We start from the raw sequence: 22386 nt of genomic DNA on the forward strand, positions 1-22386 counted from the left end.
GAAACAGTGTGAATGTTGTCTACGTGGACTTTAGCAAGGCCTTTGACAAGGTCCCGCATGGGACTCTGGTCACTTGCTATTCAGGATGAGGAAATAAATTTGATTTGATAACCAGAGTGTGATGTAAATAGTTGCCACTCTGACTGCAAGCCTGTGACTAGTGGTGTGCATATTTGTACAGTCATGAAGAAAGCAAGCCCGCAGGAGTCACCAAAGAATTTTATAATTTATATAGATGCATTCTGACTGGTTGCATCAAAACCTGGTAAGGACACGCCAAAGCACAGAATTTGAAGGGGCTGCAGAGGATTGTGGACTCAGCCTGCTCCATAATAGGCACAACCCTCCCACCATTGAGGTCAGCTTCAAGGGGCAATGCCTCAAGGAGGCAGCATCAATGATGAAGGACCCCCACGATCAGGACATGCCATCTTCTCATTGCTACCACTGGGGAGAAAGTACAGGACCTACACTGAAATAGTTCCTTCCCCTCTGTCATCAGATTTCTGAATAGAACTTGAATCCCACCACTTTATTCCATTATTGTATTATATAACCTTATAACCATATAACAATTACAGCACAGAAACGGGCCATCTCGGCCCTTCTAGTCCATGCCGAACTCTTACTCTCACTTATTCCCACCGACCTGCACTCAGCCCATAACCCTTCATTCCTTTCCTGTCCATATATCTGTTTGCTTGTTTGTAGTTTTATGACTTTGTTTTGTACTGCTGCCACAAACCAACAACCTTCAAGTTAGATAACTCTGTAGTAACAAACGTGGTTGTAATTCTGATTCTAAATCTATGTCCTTTTGTATCAACCTCTCAGTCAAAGAAAACAGGTTTGACCTGCTCATCTTGTGTAGGGCCCTCATTCATTTTGTATATCCAAACTAAATCTCCTCTGAGTGTTCTTTGTTCCAAAAATAAGCCACGCAGCTGAGTCAATTACAATTGTCACAACCTGGCCAAATTCCCATAAGACCATAAGATATAGGAGCAGAAGTAGGCTATTTGGCCCATCGAGTCTGCTCCACCATTCAATCATGGGCTGATTCAATTCTTCCAGTCATCCCCACTCCCCTGCCTTCTCCCCATACCCATAGATGCCCTGGCTAATCAAGAACCTATCTATCTCTGCCTTAGATACACCTAATGACTCGGGCTCCACAGCATCTCATGGCAACAAATTCCACAGATTTATCACCCTCTGACTAAAGTAATTTCTCTGCATCTCAGTTCTAAACTGACATCCTTCAATCCTGAAGCCATGCCCTCTTGTCCTAGAATCCCCTACCACGGGAAATAATTTTGCATTTCTCATCTGTTCAGGTCTTTTTTAACATTCAGAATGCTTCTATGAGAATCCGCGCCCCCTCCCCATTCTCCTGAACTCCAGGGAATACAACCCAAGAGCTGCCAGATGCTCCTCTTACAGTAACCCTTTCATTCTTGGAATCATTCTTGACAATCTTCTCTGAACCTTCTCCAATGTCAGTATATCCTTTCTATAATAAGGAGCCCAAAACTGCACACAATACTCCAAGTGCGGTCTCACGACAAGAGCTTCAACATCACATCCCTGCTCTTATATTCTATACCTCTAGAAATGAATGCCAACATTGCATTCGCCTTCTTCACAACCAACTCAACCTGGAGGTTAACCTTTAGGGTATCCTGCACAAGGACTCCCAAGTCCCTTTGCATCTCTGCATTTCTTCCACCAAAGTGCATGACCATAGACTCTCCAACATTGTATTTCATTTGCCATGTCTTTGCCTATTTCGCTAAACTATCTAATTATCTAAGCAGGCTCTCTGTTTCCTCAACACTACCCACTCCTCCACTTATCTTTGTATCATCAGCAAATTTAGCTACAAGTCTATTAACACCATAGTCCAAGTCATTGACATACATCATAAAAAGCAGCGGTCCCAACACCAGCCCCTGTGGAACTCTACTGGTAACTGACAGCCAGACAGAATAGGATCCCTTTATTCTCACTCTTTCTTTTCTACCGACCAGCCAATGCTCCACCAATGTTAGTAACTCCCCTGTAATTCCATGGGCTCTTATCTTGCTAAGCAGCCTCATGTGCGGCACCTTCTCAAAGACCTTCTGAAAATTCAAGTACACCACGTCTACTGCACCTCCTTTGTTTACCCTATTTGTAATTTCCTCAATTATTACGTTTGTCAGGCAGGATTTTCCTTTCAAGAAACCATGCTGGCCTTGGCCTATCTTTTCATGTGCCTCCAGATATTCTGTAATCTCATCTCTAAAAATCAATTCCAGCAACTTCCCAACCACTGATGTCAGGCTAACAGGTCTATAGTTTCCTTTCTTAAACAACAGAGTAACATTTGCGATTTTCCAGTCATCTCGTACAATGCCAGAATCTATCAATTCTTGAAAGAACATTGTTAATGCCTCTGCAATCTCTCCAGCTACTTCCTTCAGAATCAGAGGGTGCATTCCATCAGGTCCAGGAGATTTATCCACCCTCAGACCATTAAGCTTCCTGAGCACCTTCTCAGTCGCAATTTTCACTGCACATACTTCACTTCCCTGACAATCTTGAATGTCCAGTATACTGCAGATGTCTTCCACTGTGAAGACCGTTGCAAAATATGCATTCAGTTCCTCTACAAACACGAGGAATTCTGCAGAAGCTGGAAATTCAAGCAACGCACATCAAGGTTGCTGGTGAGCGCAGCAAGCCAGGCAGCATCTCTAGGAAGAGGTACAGTCGACGTTTCAGGCCGAGACCCTTCATCAGGACTAACTGGAGAAAGAGCTAGTAAGAGATTTAAAAGTGAGAGGGGGAGGGGGAGATCAAAAAGGATAGGAGAAGACAGGAGGGGGAGGGATGGATTCAGTTTCTCTACTACTTCTTTATTTCTCATTACAATATCTCCAGCATCATTTTCTATTGGTCCTATATCTACCCTCGACTCTTTTTTACTCTTTATATACTTAAAAAAGCTTTTAGTATCTTCTTTGATACTAGTCGCCAGCGTCATTTCATAATTCATCTTTTCCTTCCTAATGAACTTCTTAGTTTCCTTCTGCAATTGTTTTAAAGCTTCCTAACCCTATATCTTCCCACTAGCTCTGGCTTCCTTGTATGACCTCTCTTTTGCTTTTACTTTGGCTCTGACTTCACTTGTCAGTCATGGTAGTGTCCTTCTTCCCTTTGAAAATTTCTTCTTATTTGGAATATATCTGTCTTGCATTGTCATTTTTCACAGAAACTCCAGCCATTGCTTCTCTGATGTCCTTCCTGCAAATGTCTCTTTCCAGTCAACTTTGGCCAGTTCCCCTCTCATGCCATTGTAATTTCCTTTATTCCACTGAAATACCAACACATTGGATTTTATTTTTACCCTCTCAAATTTCAGTGTGAACTCAGTCATATTGTGATTACTGTTCCCTAAGAGTTCCATAACCTTAAGCTCTCTTATCACCTTTGGATCATTGCAGAACACCCAATCCAGCACAACTGATCCCCTAGTGGGCTCAACAGCAAGCTGTTCTAAAGAGCCATCCCTTAGCTATTCTACAAATTCTCTCCCTTGAGGTCTAGTACTGACCTGGTTTTCCCAATCCACTTTCGTGTTAAAATCCCCAATGATGATCATGACATTGCCTTTCTGACATGCCTTTTCTATCTCCTGCTGTAATCTATAATCCACATCCTGGCTGCTGTTTGGAGGCCTGTATACAACTGCCATTAGGTTCCTTTTACCCTTGCCATTTCTTAACTTAACTCTTACAGGCAGTACACCTTTCAATTCTATGTCATCTCTGAACTCGAAGTTGAAAATGCCGAAGCTAACCAGCAGGACAGTCAGTGTTTGGGGAAAGGGAAACAGTGATTTATTTAATTGTTTTATTTTGCTTAGAGATATCATAATTATCCTACCTGGTATGTCTTTGAACTGTGGATAAGAAATCGGAGGACCTGGCAAAAACCCACACATTCCATGGGGAAGATACACAGAGACTTCTTGCAGAGGATGCCAGAATTGAACTTCCAACTCTGATGCCCCAAGTTGTTTTAACCACTACACTACCCATCTTCTAAATGGGATCTGTGATATCAAAAATTTGTATGAGTGTCTTTGGGCATTTATTGCTGTGCTCAGTGGGTACTGCTAACAGCTGAGAGTACTTTATCTCTTAATTGACAAAAGATTACTGTTAAAAATTATGAGGGCATTCTTCACTAAAAATTTTGTCATAAAATTAGGTCTATAAAGATCATAAGCCAAGTTAGCTGCAAGGCAAGCACTCCACTGCATACCAGTGTCACATGACATCATTCCTAGCAATCCATGGGCGGCTGCTGGGACAGTGGAGTTGGGCAGAGATAATCAATTTATTATTGTCAAATAGTGTCAGGGTGATAGAATCATGCAGCATGAAAGAGAGACTTCAGCTCAACTCATCTAATGCCATGGCAATAGAAGTAACACTTATCCTTACACCTCCTTCCTCACCACCATCCAAGGACCTAAACAATCCTCCCAGGTAAGGCAAAGGTTCACATGCAGCTGTTCCACCCTCATCTGCTGCGTTCAAAGGTCTTGCTTTGCCTCGCCTAATATAAAGCAGGATACTAAAAGATTTTTCAGTTATAGAAAGTGTAAAAGAGAGGTGAGAGTTGATATTGGACCACTGGAAAATGATGCTAGTGAGGTAGTAATGAGGGACAAAGAAATTGCAGATGAACTTAATGGGTACTTTGCAACAGTTTTCACTGTGGAAGACACTAACAGTGTGTCAGAGGTCCATGACTGTCAGGGGGCAGGAGTGAGCGCCATTGCTATTACAAAAGAAAAAAAATGCAAGGAAACTCAATGGTTTCAAGGTGGATGTCACCTGGACCAGAAAGTCTACATCCCAGAGTTCTGAGAGAGGTTGCTGAAGAGATAACAGATACATTGGTCATGATCTTTCAAGAATCACTTGATTCTGGCATGGTCCCAGAAGATTGGAAGATTGCAAATGTCATTCCACCCTTTAAGAAGGGAGGAAAGGAAAAGGAAGGAAATTATAGGCCAGTTAGCCTAACCTCAGTGGTTGGGAAAGTCTTGGTCTATTATTAAGGGCGAGGTTTCAGGGTACTTGGAGACTAATAATAAAATAATTCAAAGTCTACATGCTTTCTGTACAGAGAAATCTTGCCTGGCAAATCTGTTCGAGTTTTTCCAGGACGTAACAAGCAGGGTGGACAAAGGAGAGGCAGTAGATGTCACTTACTTGGATTATCAGAAGGCATTTGATAAGGTGCCACACATGAGGCTGCTTAACAAGATAAAATCCTATGATGTTACGGGAAAGATACTGGCATGGACAGAGGAGTGGCTAACAAGCAGGAGGCAGTGAATGGGCATAAAAGGGGCTTTTTCTGATTAGTTGCCAGTGGGTATATTTAAAACGGAAGTTGATAGTTACCTGATTAGTCAGAGCACCAAAGGATATGGTGAGAAGGCAGGTGTATAGGGTTGAGTGGGATTCGGGATCAGCTATGATGGAGTTGGAGAGCAGACTCGATGGGCTGAAAGGCCTAATTCTGCTCTTATGTCTTATGGTGCAATGTGACCTCCTCTACATTAGCAAAACCAAGTTCAGACTGTTTTCCAGAACACCTATGCTCAGTCACAATGGCCATCCTGAGCTCCCAGCGATAGACCATTTCCCACACTGACCTGTCTATCCTTGGCTGTCTGCACTGCCAGGATAAAGCCCAGTGTAAAATGGAGGTGCAGCAACCTAGCTTCTGCCTGGGTGGTCTACAAAGCAACGGCATGAATACTGAGCTTTCCAATACTCGGTAACCACACCTTTTATTTTCCTCCCACCCATAGTCCTTACCCTCTCCTTCCTCACCTGATCCTCAAGTTCTCCAATTTTTGTCCCTTTCTGATATACTCCATGGACCCCTTCACCCATTTCATTTCCCTCTTCACTTCCTGGTTCCATCTATCCAGTTCACAAGCGGTTCTCCTCTCCCCCAATCTGGTTCCATTCACCTTTTCTTAATGGTTCCCTTTCTCAGCTCCTTTACTATCAAAATCCAGCACTGCCAACACTGGTAGCACTTTGCATTTGCACTTATCTCACTTCATCAGCTGTCACCTATCTGACCTCCTTCCACCTTCCTCCATCTGGTTCTTTTTCTTTTTCTTTTCTTTCTGTCTGCCTTCATCTATCAGTCATCTGTCACTGTTTGGCACTCCACTCCAGCTCAACTCCCCTACCTGGCAACCTTGCCTGTTATTTTACACTCTCCTCAGTTTATCTCGGATTCCTCTCACCACTACTCTTCTTTCTGGCCACCTCACCTCTCCAGTCTCAGTCCTGATTCAGGGCTTGAACCTGAAACTTTCCTCCCACAGATGCTCAACCTGCTGAGTTCTTCCAGCAATTGTCGTGAACCTCCTCACTGCTAGACCCAGGCCTGCCTCTCTCGACCTTCCCAAGTAACTGCTGTGCAATGGATATTTGTGTTAAAAAAACCTTCTACTCCTACTAGGAGCAAATCATTCTCCATCAAGAAGAAAATCAGCACACATTGTTCCATGTCCAGAAGACTCGCATGTTAAGGAGAGGGGGAAGTGTTGTGTGTCTAGAAAACAGATTGTATTCGTGACTTTCCACAACATGAAGAATGTCATCTGTGCATGCATCAAGAAATGGGAGTTGGAACTTGATAAAAGTATTTAGTTATTTACTTTTACTCCCATAAATTTCTTAAGAGTGACATTTTATCCCATATACCAGGTTCTTTGATGGTAATTTATGAAGGAGATTGTAACAATGAACAACGTGAACAAAGGTAACATCCTTCGGACAGTTCCTGAAACTTCTCTTCTTTCACATGGGATTCTGCTATGTTTGGAACCTATGATCCTCATTTTGATGGTGTGTTTTTGTGCCACTTGAGCAATCTGGCACTTTTCTGTTTCCAAGGGTGTTCAGTGACGTTTCTAGTAAAATATGTGGCCTGGAGGTCAAAAACCATGGAGATGGGAGTGAGCACATGATCAACTCCATTTATCACTGATTAAAGCATCAAGGAAGAAATCAACGAGAACATCAAGGAAGACAGAAATCAACAAGAAGAGGAGTAGAAGCAAAGCACTGTCTGCCTGCATTGACTAGTGTTCCTCTCCTCTCGCTTGCTGCTGCCAGAGGAAGGTGCCTGTGTGACTTGTCTCTCTCTCAAGCCGTTCAATCCTGGAATAACTTTCGTGAACCTCCTTTGAACCCCCTCCAGCCTCAGCACATCCTTTCTAAAATAAGGGACCCAAAACTGCTCACAATACTTCATGAGGCCTCACCAGTGCTTTATAAAGTCTCAACATCACATCCTTGAATTCATTCATTCTTTCTTCATAGTTCACACCCTGCAGACCTGAAATGAACCCAGTTGCCCTTCTCTGGACTCTCTCCAGTGTCTTCAGGTCACTCATACAATAAGGAGACCAAAATTGTACACAGTATTCATGGTGCGGCCTCACAAGTGCATTATACGGCTCAAGGAGAATGTCACTTGACTTGAATTCCACTGAGCGGATTACATAGTCCACATTCTATTAGCCTTCCGAATCACATCTGTGCATTGTCTAGATGTTGATAGTGATATTCAGCTCATTATTACTATTAGGTTGTGTGGGTGAACCATTCAGTTAATTTATGTTCACTGATAAAAATTTTGCAAACCTGCTGAATTATATATCCCTCAAATGGGATCATATAAAGTTGGTGACTGTGGTGTGGTGTGAGTGACTGGAAATAGTAACTGCTCTAAGCATCTTCATACTCACTGAATGCCAATTTAATTGCAGTGTTGCTACGTACAGTACATTTAGCTGCTGTGAATACAGAATATCTATAGTGACCAACAAATAAAATGGTTCAGATATTGAAATAATAATTACATGTCAAGACAAACAGAGACAAAGAGCAAGTGCCTTTGCTTCTGAAGTACATTGAATTTTTAATAGGCTGTGGTGCACACATGACATAGGTTCTGGAGCAAGCCACTGCATTTTGTAGGACATTCATATCGTTACTGGTGTGCACTAAGCAGAGCAAGAACAGCAGGAAAATGAGTATTGCGTTACATATTGGAGAAATGCATAGCTGAAAAGGTGGTTTATATGACGGATCATGCAAAACAGAATTCTGTCTGTGCATAGGACATGTGAGAGGAATAATTCCTTAGGATTGCAGTGGTGGTCTTCTTCCACAGACTGTTGACATCACAGATTTTAATCTAGGTATCCATCCTCCTGTCCTTGTCCCTTTGACTCATTTTTCCCTTTTCATGGCGATCAAGTTTCAGGATTCCTTCCTCTGGAACAAGCCTGTTGCCTTAAGCAACTGGATTTTATTGGTTAGCAAAATGAAGGAGCTGGTCATTTACTTCAGAATTGGAGTGCAGTGTACACCCCTGTGTTGTCACTGTGATCAAAGTCACTGGAGAGACACTGCAGCTGGGGATATAAAAGTCTTTATTCATTGCAACAAGCAGGTACCATTCTACAGACACTCTCAGTAGAGGCTCACAAACCCAAAAGTACATCACATTCTTATACCCTGAAGATCAAAGGTAAAAGCGGGTGATTCAATGCATTTTCAGTTGTTCTCTTTCAATATTTTTATTAATATTATATAAATTATATGAAGACAAATACAAAAATCAGAAGGATATAAGTAAGTAATACGAATTACATTACATTTAATTCACAGTAATATGATCACAATATCCTATATTCCAAATCAATCATATAGAAAAAAAGATTGAATTATGAAATGAAATAAAATAAAATAATTTTATTTTATTTAAAAAGAATCTGCCTCCACTACCAAAATGAGCTGGTTGGTAAAAAAAAAGAAGAAAAAAAATACCTGACCATATAATATTATTATAATAATGGCTCAGATCCATACATTAATAACAGTTCAAAGATTATGAAAATAACTCAGAAAGGGTCCCCATAACATTAAAAAATCATGTTTAGAATCAGAAATCGAACAACGAATTTTCTCTAGATCTAGGCATAACATAACATCAGATAGCCATTGAACATGAGTGGGCCTCCTTCGACTTGAGCAAGATTGCCCTCCTGGCCATAACAGACATAAAGACCAATGCCTAGATGGCTTCAGCATTGTAGCGCTATCCTCAACAATACCAAATATGGCAGTCAAGAGGTTGGTCTTAAAACTAACATTGAAAAGTACAGAAAAACTTTGAAATACATCTTTCCAAAATTTTTCAAGGCTCGGTCATATCCAAAACATATGAATTAGTGTGGCCACTCCATTAGTACATCTATCACAGTAAGGGGAAATATCTGTGTAGAAAGGAGAGAGCTTGTCTTTAGACATATGAACTCTATGTACCACCTTGAATTGTAATAAAGAATGACGAGCACATAATGATGAAGAATTAATCAATTTTAAAATAATCTTCCAGCTCTCTTCAGATATGAAAATTTGTAAATCCTTTTCCCAATCTCCTTTAATTTTATCTAAAGAAGCCTTTTTCAGTCCCAACAGCAGACCGTAAATGTAAATTATTGAATTGTTGACAAAGGGTTTCAGATTAAAAATTGTATCTATTATATTCTTATCTGGACTTGTAGGAAACATATGTAATTGAGATCTTAAAAAATCTCTAATCTGTAAGTAATGGAAAAAGTGGGTATTGGAAAGGTTAAATTTTGTTGAAAGTTGCACAAAAGAAGAGAGATTCCCTCCACCAAACAAAGCCTGAAATTGTTAAATACCCAATCTATCCCATTCTTTAAAAGTCAATTATAGATGGTTTAAAAAAACAATCAGAAAAGATGGGACTCGAGAGGGAGAATCTCAATAAACCGAAATATTTTCTAAACTGTAACCATATCCTCAAAGTATGTTTGACCACCACGTTGTCAGTTAGTTTATTTAAAGATAAAAGAAGCGAGGATCCAAGTAAATAAATAAATGGAAAATTTCATAACAGAGTTGACTTCCAAAGAGACCCATATAGGACAAGTCTCATGGTTAATGTAATATATCCCGAATGTAATATTTCATATATTAACTGGCTAATAATATAACCTAAAATTGGGTAAGGCAAAGCCTCCATTCTGTTTGGTTTCTTGAAGGTGAGCTTTATTTATTCAAGGATTTTTATTCTTCTATATATAGGAAGAAAGAATTGAATCCGAAGAGTCAAAAAAAGATTTAGGAATAAAAACAAGCACAGCTTGAAAAAGGTATATAAATTTAGGTAAGATAATCATTTTAATAGAATTAATTCAGGCAATCAGTGATAAAGGGTGAGGCAACCAATTAGAAAGTGCTTTTCTAACATAATTCATAAAGTTAAAAAATTTTCCTTAAATAAATCTTTATAATTCTTAGTAATTGTTACTCCTACATGCGTAAATTGTTTTCTTAAAATTTTAAAAGGGAGGTTAATATCAGTCGGTATTAAATTGTTTAAAGGAAACAGTTCACTCTTATGTAAATTTAATTTATATCCTGAGAACTGACTAAAATTAGTCAGTAAATGGAACACAGATGGTAAAGAGGTTGTAACATTAGATATAAAAAGCAATAAGTCATCAGCAGAAAGCAACACTTTATGAATAGTACCTCTCCTTAAAATACCCAGTAATCTCTTTAGACTCTCGAAAAGCAATTGCGAAGGGTTCTAATACCAAATCAAAAAGCCGACGGCTCAAAGGACAATCTTGTCTAGTCCCACGTTGGAGTTTAAAGGGTTTAGAATTCTGAAGATTAGTAAGAACCCGAGCAGAGGGAAATAAATAGAATAACTTAATCCAATGAATAAAATTAGGTCCAAAATTAAATTTTTTTAAGGATGTAAAAAGATAATTCCATTCAACTTTGTCAAAGGCCTCCTCTGCATCCAAAGATATCACACATTCCGATACTTCCTTCAATGGAGCATGCATAACATTTAACAAACGCTGTATATTAAAATGGGAATATCGATTTTTAATAAATCCTTTCTGATCATCTGAGACTCTAGAAGATATAATATTTTCAAGTCTGCGAGCCAACACTTTAGATAAAATTTTAGTTTCAAAATTGAGTAAAGAAATAGGTCTATATGAAGAACATTCGGTAGGATTCTTATTCTTTTTAAGAACAAGTGAAATGGAAGCTTCGTAAAAAGACTGCGGTAATCTTCCTACCTTGAAGGAATCTGTAAGGGTAGAACATAAATGTGATATAATCAAGGAGGAAAAAGCTTTATAAAATTCTCCAGAGAATCCATTGGGTCCTGGGGATTTCCCAGAATGCAATTCTCAAATAGCCTGAGCAATTTCCTCCTGGGAAATCGGTTGATCCAATTGCCTATGATCATCTATCGAAAGATTAGGAATATTCAATTGATCTAAAAAGTTACTCATTGCAACATTTTCATTAACAAAGTCAGAACTATACAATTTGGAATCAAATTCCCTAAAAATGTCATTAATTTCAAAGTGGTCAGTTGTCATGTCCCCATTAATTTTACGTATTTCTTTAATTTGCCGCTTGGCTATAAATAGCTTCAATTGATTAGTCAGTAGCTGACAAGTTTTATCTCCGTGAATATAAAATTGATCTCTATCTTTTAAAAGCTGACTTTCAATTGGATACGTTAAAAGAAAATCATATTTAGTTTTGATTTCAATACGTCTCTTATATGCTTCAGGTTGGGTACCGAAGCATATTTATGGTCCAGTTGTTTTAATTGATTAGCTAGTTCGTTTCTCGCTTTGTTAACTTTTTTAATGATATTTGCAGTATGAGAAATAATTTGACCCCGGATATATGCTTTAAAAGTATCCCATATAATAAGACTAGACGTCTCTTCCAACGTATTTTCTTCAAAAAAAAAGAGTAATTTGATTCTCCATAAATTTTTAAAAGTCCTCATCGGATAACAGAGTTAAATTAAATCGCCAAAATCTACTCATGGGGATCGGACCAAGAAGATTTAAAGATAAAATTACAGGAGAGTGGTCAGAAATAGCAATCTCTTCATATTCGATCGATTGAACCAATAGAATCATTTGACTGTCAATAAAAAAAAATCAATCCTGGTATAAGAATGATGTCCATCGAATGAAAAAAACGTCAAGCATCAACTATGCCACATTTAGTTAGGAAGGATTGGATAAGTAAAGCTGTTTTATTAAGTGTGGCTGGTTTAACAGATGAGCGATCTAATACTGGATCTAATCAGAAGTTAAAATCTCCTCCCATCACAAGAGAGTGAGAAAACGAAAAATGGATATTCAAAAAATGAAAATAGATGTTCAAAAAATCCTGGATCATCTACATTGGGGGCATATACATTAGCAAAAACAATCAATTTACTCTCTAAAATCCCTGATACAATAACAAATCGACCATTAGGATCTGAAACAACTTTATGCTGAACAAAGGAAACTGTATTACCTACAAAAATCGAAACTCCATGTGATTTTGCACGAAACGAAGAATGGAATTGCATATCCTTTCACCGAGTAAAAAAACATAAGCTATCACAGCTGCGTAAGTGCGTTTCTTGTAAGAAAATAATGGGTACTTTTAATTTTTTAATATAAGCAAACACTTTATTCAGTTTAATGGGGTGATTCAACCCTTTCACATTCAAACTAAATAAGTTAATATTTCAAACCATTTTAAATACTAATCATCATGTAATTAAAAGATCTGGCCATAAGTTATTAAAACTAGAAAGCAAAGCGTAGGGTAAGGTAGTCAAACAGACTACCTTATAATCAACCCAACACAGTCCCCAGAGAGAAATAAGCCCTATCCCCTCCCCTACCCAAAGCCAGAAGGCTGACCAATAGGTTAACAACTAAAAAGTTCCCTCCCCAAAAAATCCTGTTGGCAGAAATTCCAGTCCTTCAAGGTCAATTATGTCCCTACCAAGACACAACATAAAAAGAAAAATAACCCAGTATTCGAAAATATAAAAGGATCAATTTAAACGAATTCAAAGAAAGATATATTAAAATAAAGCCTCAAAAAGGGATATAATAAGAAAGTATCAAAAAATAACAAAAAACAATATATGAACAGCCAAAACATAAGCTTATTGAAACCTTATTTCAAATCCATACTAACAGAAGAAAAAATTGATCAAGTAAGGACGTTTTAGACTTCAACCTTCAGAAACTCTTTTGCATCTTCAACCGACTTTATTCTTTTTTTGCAATCCATTCTTCAAAACAATACTCAGACGAGCAGGAATACGAAGAGATAGTGTAAATCTTTTATTGTAAAGTTCCGACATAACTTCTTTATATTTCATACGATCAGCCATAACTTCAGGCGAATAGTCCTCCACAAATCTGACCTTGTAACCATGGAAATCGATCATTCCTTGTTGACGGGTATGGCAAATTAAAAGGTCCTTAATACGAAATTCTTGAAAACTCAGAATGACCGACCTAGGTCTCGCTGCCGGCGACAGTAGCTTCGAAGTCAGTGAGCGATATGCTTGATCAAGCTTAGGTTCAGAAGTGAATAAAGCAGGGAATAGCTGTTTCAGAAAGTTTGCAAAGAACTTTGTAGGGTCAGCGCCTTCAATTGATTCTTCAAGACCCAGAATTCGCAGATTATTTCTCCTGTTTCTATTTTTTAGATTGATAATCCTTTTCATCAATTTTTGATGAGTTTAATTGTATCTTCAACGTCCCCTTAGAGTGTCAATAGCTTTGCAGTATTTTCCTGAATTTGGTTCTCATGCTCAGTTAGAGTTTGTTGGATTGTATCCAATTTGCCATTAAGTCATTGAAACTCCTCAGAAAATTCTGATTTTTGCCGTTTAAGGAAGTCACTGATTGAATCCAAAGTGACTGGTAATTCATCTTCTTTTTCCCTTTCTTTTGCAAAAGCTTTTGTTTTTTTCCCAGCCATAGTAGAGCAGTGTTAAAGTATTATAATAAGGTTTTAAAAATACTTGTAGGAGACAATAAAGTAAATAGAGTAGGAGCAATCTAAAATGATGTTACTCCATCAGCTGCCAACAGGACTCTCTGATTTTCAGTTGTTACAATGACATTGTTTACCTCAATACTTTGGGTTGACAAATGGTTCCTTTGAGGTAGATAGTGGAAGCAAATTGTAATTGATAAGACATCTCTGAAGTTCCAAGCGCCTTGAAAGAAAATAATTAACACAAATATTCTGAAACCTTTTGATAACAGAAAGCCAGACACCCAAAATTATTTTTGTCAGGGCTGTCTGAGTACACACAGATATGGTAAGTACACAGACACTACTGATTGCCTATATCTGTGTCCATGTTTGATATGCTAAAAGACACCATTCCTCTGGACTGCCAGCTTGCATTCAAGACACAATGGTGCAAATAACTTAACCATGTTGCCTGGTTTGATGCAAGCCAATTAACACAATTCCATTGTTTTAACATTTGGCTTTTGCCTCTGCGATCTCTTGGTCTGTGAAGCAGGCTGTGCTTTTAACTTCTATTAACTTGCTTGCAATTTACAAAAAAACTGAAGGCTATTTGCAAGTTTCCTGACTTATTTTAATTTACAGTAAAAACTGAGGGCTGGTTCTTATTTGAATTAATATCTGTAATATTCACATAACTCCAGAATATTCTCTAACATACCTTCCTCTTAGCCACTGGAGAAATCTATCCCAGGAAGGCAAAACTTTAAGGAGGATCTGATTAAGTGAGCCAGCATAAATGTCCTTCACTTTGGATCCCTTCCTCAATGACTAACCTTTGTGTAGTTACATCTACATTATCCCTCCTCCCTAATTAGCTATCTATAATTCTATGCAGAGGTGGCAATAAAACATTCCAGAAATTTCACCACAAATTTCCTCTTCAGTCCTTCAATCTCTGCTAGCTAAAACTATCAGGAGTGGTTGTCAGTAGTTACTCTGTGGGCAGAGTTACAGGAAAGTAGGGCAACAGTTCACATTCCATGCCTTGACAGAATATTATCTGAATGATCCTACAACCAGTCTTTTTGATTTATCTGTGGGAGGGTTTGGGGTGCTCTCTATTCAAATAGTTGCAAGGCTCTTGCACCAGTGGCACCCTTACCAGACTGTCCTTCCGATCGCTGCCCCAAACACTGAAAGGGCCCAGATTATTTGTGTTCTCTTCACATTCAGCTGGCATGGCTGCCTTCTGACTCATTGTGCAAATTCTTCTTATTTTCTTGGTCTGTCAGTATGCACTCCTGTCTGTATCAATGGTGCAGATGTAGAGATAGTTGAAATCTTCAAGGTCACAGGTGTAAATAATCAACAACAATTTTTCCATGCATGTTACAAGCAGGAAAGCATACCAACAGCTCTGCTTCCTCAGAAGACTAAGGAAATTCAACATGTCCACAGTGACCTTCAGCCGCTTTTACAGGTGTACAGTTTGCTATGACATCATCTCTGTCCAAGACCACAAGCAATTCCAAGGAGTTATGAACACGACCCAGTCCATAATGCAAACCATTCTCCCCCTTCTCTCATGGATTCTGTCTAAACTTCCCAGCCAACATAATACAGCATGTCTCCTACACCAGTCATTCTCTCCTGCCTGCTGTCCTTTGGATAGATGATGCAAGAGCCCGAGAACAGGTCTTACCATCCTTTTCCCATCTTGCTGTTGTAAGACTGTTGAACATACAACAAAGATGAACTCTTGATGTCTTGATCTATCATCTAACTTATAGTCCTTGCACCTTGTTTTTCTACCTGTACTGTACTTCCCCTGCAATTGTAACATTATATTAGGCATTCCATTTTCCTTTGGTACTGCCCAATGTACTAAGGACAAATGATCTGTATGGATGGCAAGCAAACGAAGCTTTTCACTGTATACTGGTACAAATGACAACAAGCAAATTGCCAATACCGGTAAAGGATGCAAACAATAGGTCTACAACAGAAGTAATCTCATTAAAGAGGAATCAGATAGGCTGAGTTGTTTTATTCTATCTCGAAGTTTCTTACCACAAGCTGCACATTACCTCCAACAAACAGGTGTGGAGCTAATAATGGGAAATTATTCAAACTACTGCCAGGACTGTCACATGAATCTCATCAGCAGTATGCAGGCCTCTGCTTTCACATGCTCTGAGGCTAATATCCAAGACATTGTTGATAAAACTCAGCACTGCTTTGAAAGCACCAACATGACCTTAGTTGACTGAGGAAAAAGCAATTTTGAAGACCATTACCTCAGAGCTGATACAAAATTCATTGTCTACTGGGCAGCAGTGATATCTGATCTCTTCTGGGCTTCTGATGCCTGGAATACTATCTACAGCACTTAGATTATGGAAAAAATATCACCAATGCTGCCTCCACAAAATCTTTCAAGTCCAACAGGACAAGAGAAGCAAATGCAGTATCGTTTCCTGGACAACGTACAAGCAGTGAAGACTTGGTTCCACTGAGAATTGCTTCTTCATCAGGCCCAGCACCAGCCTTCCGAAATGGACACTGTATTCCAGTTACTGTAGTGAGAAGAGATTGTTGAACCAATAGGGGAAAGGGCAAAGAGGTGATGAAGAAATTACATTCCCACTCCTTCCCAGGAAACTCTGGCCAGTGTGAAGGAAAATATAGGATGGTGTTACAAATCACTGCCCGAGAAGTGAGCTTTTCCTGACTGAAACTAAACATAATAAATTAATCCTTCCCTGAGTGAGAGACCTTCTCTGATGAGGCAAACAATAAATTGAGAGATATCATAGTGACCAGCTGCAGAACCTATGAGAAACACATGTGAAACCAGTGTTATAGAGTCAGAGAGAAATACAGCCCAATTTGTCGATGCTGACCACGTCCCTATAAAATCTGTGTCATCTCACCTTCAGCACAGCACTCAAGGTTTTGATTCCCCCAATACTGATTTTAAAAATAGTCGGAAAATGGCACAGGAGTACAGGGTCGTAGGACCGGACCATGGTCTCTGACTCATAACACTAAAGAAATTAGACCAGGATCACGGATTCTGACTCCCAATTCTAAAGAAATTACACCCAGATCAAGGACTCTGACTCCCAATTCTAAAGAAATTAGACCAGGATCACAGATTCCGACTCCTAATTCTAAAGAAATTACATCCAGATCATGGACTCCGACTCCTAATTCAAAAGAAATTAGACCAGGATCATGGATTCCGTCTCCTAATTATAAAGCAATTAGATCCGGATCACAGACACCCACCCCTAATTCTAAAGAAAGTAAAGATCACGGACTCCTACTCCTAGTTCTACAAAAATTAGAGCCGGATCTCAGACTCTTACTCTTATTTCTGATGAAATCAGACCCAGATCACGGACTCCGACCCCTAATTCTAAAGAAATTAGACACAGATCACAGACTCCAACTCCTAATTCTGATTAAATTAGACCTGGATCACAGACTCCGACTCATAATTCTGATGAAATCAGACCCAGATCACAGACTCCTACTCTTAATTCTAAAGAAGTTCGACCTGGATCACAGACACACACTCCTAATTCTAAAGAAATTAGATTGGGATCATGGACTCTGACCCCAATTCTAAAGAAATTACACCCGGATCACGGACTCCGACTCATAATTCTAGAGAAATTAGAGCCACGTCACACACTCTGACTCTGAATTCTAAAGAAGTAAGACCCACCGGATCACGGACTCCTACTCCTAATACTAAAGAAATTAGACTCGGTTCATGGACTCCAACTCCAAATTCAGAAGTAATTAGAGCCGGATCACAGACGCCGACTTCTAATTCTGATGAAATCAGACCCAGACCACGGACTCCAATTCCTAATTCCAAAGAAATTATACCCAGATCACTGAATATGAATCCGAATTCTAAATAAATGAGACCCGGATCACAAACTCGAACTCCTAATTCTAGTGAAATTACACCCGGATCGCAACTCGGACTCCTAACTCTAAAGAAATTAAACCCGGATCACGGCCTCCTACTCCTAATTCTAAAGAAATTGGACCCAGATCACAGACTCGGATACTTAATTCTAAAGAAATTAGAGCCAGACCATGGACTCCAACTCCTAATTCTGATGAAATCAGACTGGGATCACGGTCTCCGACTCCTAATTCTAAAGATATTAGACCCTGTTCACGGACTGCTCCTCCTAATTCAGAGGAAATTAGACTATGATAACGGACTCTTCTAAAGAAATTAGACCCGGATCACGGACATCCATTCCTAATTCTAGAAAAATGAGAGCCGCATCACGGACTTTTACTGCTGAACCGGATCTGGGCCGTACCCTCCAAATATCCGGACCTGCCTCTCGGTTTTTTGGCACTACCTTACTTTCCCTTTTCTATTTTCTATTTATGATTTATAATTTAAATTTTTAAAATTTACTATCAATTTGCACTCCAGGGAGCGGAAAGCGCAGAATCAAATATCGCTGTGATGATTGAACGTTCAAGTATCAATTGTTTGACGACAATAAAGTATGAAATATAAAGTAATTCTGATGGAATCAGATCCAGATCACGAACTGCTAATTCTAATTCTAGAAAATTTGGAGCTGGATCATGGAAGACTACTCCTAATTCTAAGGATATTAGACCCGGATCACGGACTCTTGATCCTAACTCTAAAGAAATTAGACCCAGTTCACAGACTCCAACTCCAAATTCAGAAGAAATTAGAGCCAGATCACAGAATCTGACTCCTAATTCTAAAAGAAAACAGACCCAGATCAAGGACTCCAACTCCTAATTCTAAAGAAATTACACCTGAATAACGGATTCCTACTCATAATTCTAGAAAAATTGGAGCTGGATCACGGAACACTGCTACAAATACTAAAGATATCAGATCCGGATCACAGACTCCGAATCCGAATTCCAAATAAATTAAACGTGGATCAGGAACAACAACTCCTAATTCTGAAGAAATTAGACCAAGATCACAGACACCAGCTCCTAATTCTGAGGAAATTAGATCCAGATCACGGACACCTACTACTAATTCTAATGAAATCAGACGTGGATCAAGGACTCCGACTCCTAATTCTAAAGAAATTAGATCCGGATCATGGAAAACTGCACCTAATTCTGATGGAATCAGACCCAGATCACGGACACCAACTCCTAATTCCAAAGAAATTATACCCGGATCACCGACTCCAACTCCTAATTCTAAAGAAATCATACGCGGTTCACGGACTCCAACACCAAATTCAGCAGTTATTAGAGCCAGATCACAGACGCTGACTCATAATTCTGATGAAATCCGACCCGGATCACAGACTCCAACTCCTAATTCCAAAGAAATTAGATCCAGATCACAGAAGCATGCTCCTAACTCTAAGGAAATTAGGAACGGATCACAGATTTCGACTCCTAATTCGGAAGAAATTATACCATGATCACGGACTCCGACTACGGATTCTAAAGAGATTAGACCCGGATCAAAGACTCCCACTACTAATTCTAGAGAAATTAGAGCCAGGTCACGGACTCCGACTCCTAATTTTGAAGAAATTAGACGCGGATCACAGACTCCGATTCCTAATTCTAATGAATTCAGACCAGGAACAAGGACTCTGATTCCTAATTCTAAACTAAAAAGAGCCGGATCATGGACAACTGCTCCAAATTCTGATGGAATTAGACCCGTATCACCGACTCCTAACCCTAATTCTAAAGAAATCATACCTGGTTCACGGACTCCAACACCAAATTCAGAAGTTATTAGAGCCGGATCACAGAGGCCGACTCATAATTCTGGTGAAATCAGACCCGGATCACAGACTCCAACTCCTAATTCCAAAGAAATTAGACCCAGATCGCCGACTCCAACTCCTAATTCTGAAGAAATTAGACCCAGATCACGGAATCATACTCCTAACTCTAAGGAAATTAGAAACGGATCACGGATTCCGACTCTTCATTCGGAAGAAATTATACCATGATCACGGACTCCGACCACAGGTTCTAAAGAGATTAGACCCAGATCACGGACTCCCACTCCTAATTCCAGAGAAATTAGAGCCAGATCACATAGTCCGACTGCTCATTCTGAAGAAATTAGAGCCAGATCACTGACTCCTAATCCTAATTCTAAAGAAATCATACCCGGTTCACGGACTCCAACACCAAATTCAGAAGTTATTATTAGAGCCGGATCACAGACGCCGACTCATAATTCTAGTGAAATCAGACCCGGATCACAGACTCCAACTCCTAATTCCAAAGAAATTAGATCCAGATCGCCGACTCCAACTCCTAATTCTGAAGAAATTACACCCAGATCTCGGAATCATACTCCTAACTCTAAGGAAATTAGAAACAGATCACCGATTCCGACTCTTAATTCGGAAGAAATTATACCATGATCACGGACTCCGACTGCAGATTCTAAAGAGATTAGACCCAGATCACGGACTCCCACTACTAATTCTAGAGAAATTAGAGCCAGATCATGTAGACCGACTGCTCATTCTGAAGAAATTAGAGCCAGATCACTGACTCCTACTCCTAATTCTATAGAAATTAGACATGGATCACGCATTCCCCAACCCAATTCTGAAGAAATCAGACCCGGATCACAGACTCCGACTCCTCATTCTAAAGAAATCAGACACGGATCACGGAATACTACTCCAAATTCTAAAGATATTAGACTTGGATCACAGACACCTGCTCCTAACTCCGAAGAAATAAGACCCGGATCACAGACCCAACTCCTAATTCTAATGAATTCAGACCTGGATCAAGGACTCCAATTCCTAATTCTAAAGAAATGAGAGCCGGATCATGGGCAACTGCTCCAAATTCTGATGGAATTAGACCCAGATCACCGACTCCTAATCCTAATTCTAAAGAAATCATACCCGGTTCACGGACTCCAACACCAAATTCAGAGGTTATTAGAGCCGGATCACAAACACCAGCTCATAATTCTGGTGAAATCAGACCTGGATCACAGACTCCAACTCCTAATTCCAAAGAAATTAGACCCAGATCGCCGACTCCAGCTCCTAATTCTGAAGAAATTAGACCCAGATCACGGAATCGTGCTCCTAACACTAAGGAAATTAGAAACGGATCACGGATTCCGACTCCTGATTCGGAAGAAATTATACCATGATCAGGGACTGCGACTACGGATTCTAAAGAGATTAGACCCAGATCAAGGACTCCAACTCCTAATTCTAGAGAAATTAGATCCAGGTCACGGACTCCGACTCCTAATTCTATAGAAATTAGACCTGGATCACGGATTCACACTCCCAATGCTGAAGAAATCAGACCCGGATCACAGAATACTACTCCTACTTCTAAAGATATTAGACCCGGATCACGGACTCCTGCTCCTAACTCCAAAGAAATTAGACCCAGAGACGGATCATGGACAACTGCTCCAAATTCTGATGGAATCAGACCCGGATCACGGACTCCTACTCCTAATACTAAAGAAGTTAGACTCGGTTCATGGACTCCTACTCCAAATTCTGATGAAATCAGTACCGGATCACGGACTCCAACTCCTAATTCCAAAGAAATTATACCCGGATCACCGACTCCAACTCCTAATTCTGAAGAAATTAGACCCAGATCATGGAATCCTGCTCCTAACTATAAGGAAATTAAACACGGACCACAGATTCTGACTCCTAATTCAGAAGAAATTATACCATGATCACGAACTCTGACAACAGATTCTAAAGAAATTAGATCCGGATCACGGACTCCCACTCCTAATTCCAGAGAAATTAGAGCCAGATCACGTAGTCCGACTCCTAATTTTGAAGAAATTAGACGCGGATCATGAACTCCTACTCCTAATTCTATAGAAATTACACCTGGATCACGGATTCTCACTCCCAATTCTGAAGAAATCAGACCCGGATCACGGACTCCGACTCCTCAATCGAAAGAAATCAGACCCAGATCACGGAATACTACTCCTAATTCTAAAGATATTAGACTCGGATCAGACACCTGCTCCTAACTCCAAAGCAATTAGACCCGGACCACAGACCCAACTCTTAATTCTAATGAATACAGAGCTGGATCAAGGACTCTGATTCCTAATTCTAAAGAGATGAGAGCCAGATCATGGACAACTGCTCCAAATTCTGATGGAATCAGACCCGGATCATGGACTCCTACTCCTAATACTAAAGAAATTAGACTCGGTTCACAGACTCCTACTCCAAATTCAGAAGTAATTATAGCCAGATCACAGACGCCGACTCCTAATTCTAAAGAAATTTGACCGAGCTCACGGATTCCAACTCCGAATTCCAAAGAAATTAGACCCAGATCACCGACTCCAATTCCTAATTCTGAAGAAATTAGACCCAGATCTCGGAAT

The 22386-nt window shown here is 39.7% G+C and overlaps 1 protein-coding gene and 1 long non-coding RNA gene across 4 annotated transcripts in view; one reads left to right on the top strand and one right to left on the bottom strand.

The window, feature by feature from the left end:
- LOC140204057 (uncharacterized) overlaps nt 1–7958 on the top strand; it is a 73657-nt gene extending 65699 nt beyond the window's left edge. The window contains exon 5 of one of the 2 annotated variants that reach the window (XR_011887505.1): nt 6547–7958. This is a non-coding gene — a long non-coding RNA (uncharacterized lncRNA). The remainder of the gene's footprint in view (nt 1–6546) is intronic. The other variant, XR_011887506.1, reaches the window with a different exon arrangement.
- Nucleotides 7959–8513: 555 nt separating this feature from the next.
- LOC140204056 (syntaxin-3-like) overlaps nt 8514–22386 on the bottom strand; it is a 131453-nt gene continuing 117580 nt past the window's right edge. For both annotated transcript variants that reach the window (XM_072270313.1, XM_072270309.1), the window contains 2 exons: nt 13209–14202; nt 8514–9376 (listed from right to left, as the gene is read on the bottom strand). The gene's annotated coding sequence lies outside the window, so the exon portion shown is untranslated. The remainder of the gene's footprint in view (nt 9377–13208; nt 14203–22386) is intronic.

The sequence above is a fragment of the Mobula birostris genome, chromosome 10 (genome assembly GCF_030028105.1).
Source record: "Mobula birostris isolate sMobBir1 chromosome 10, sMobBir1.hap1, whole genome shotgun sequence".
NCBI classification, from domain to species: domain Eukaryota; kingdom Metazoa; phylum Chordata; class Chondrichthyes; order Myliobatiformes; family Myliobatidae; genus Mobula; species Mobula birostris.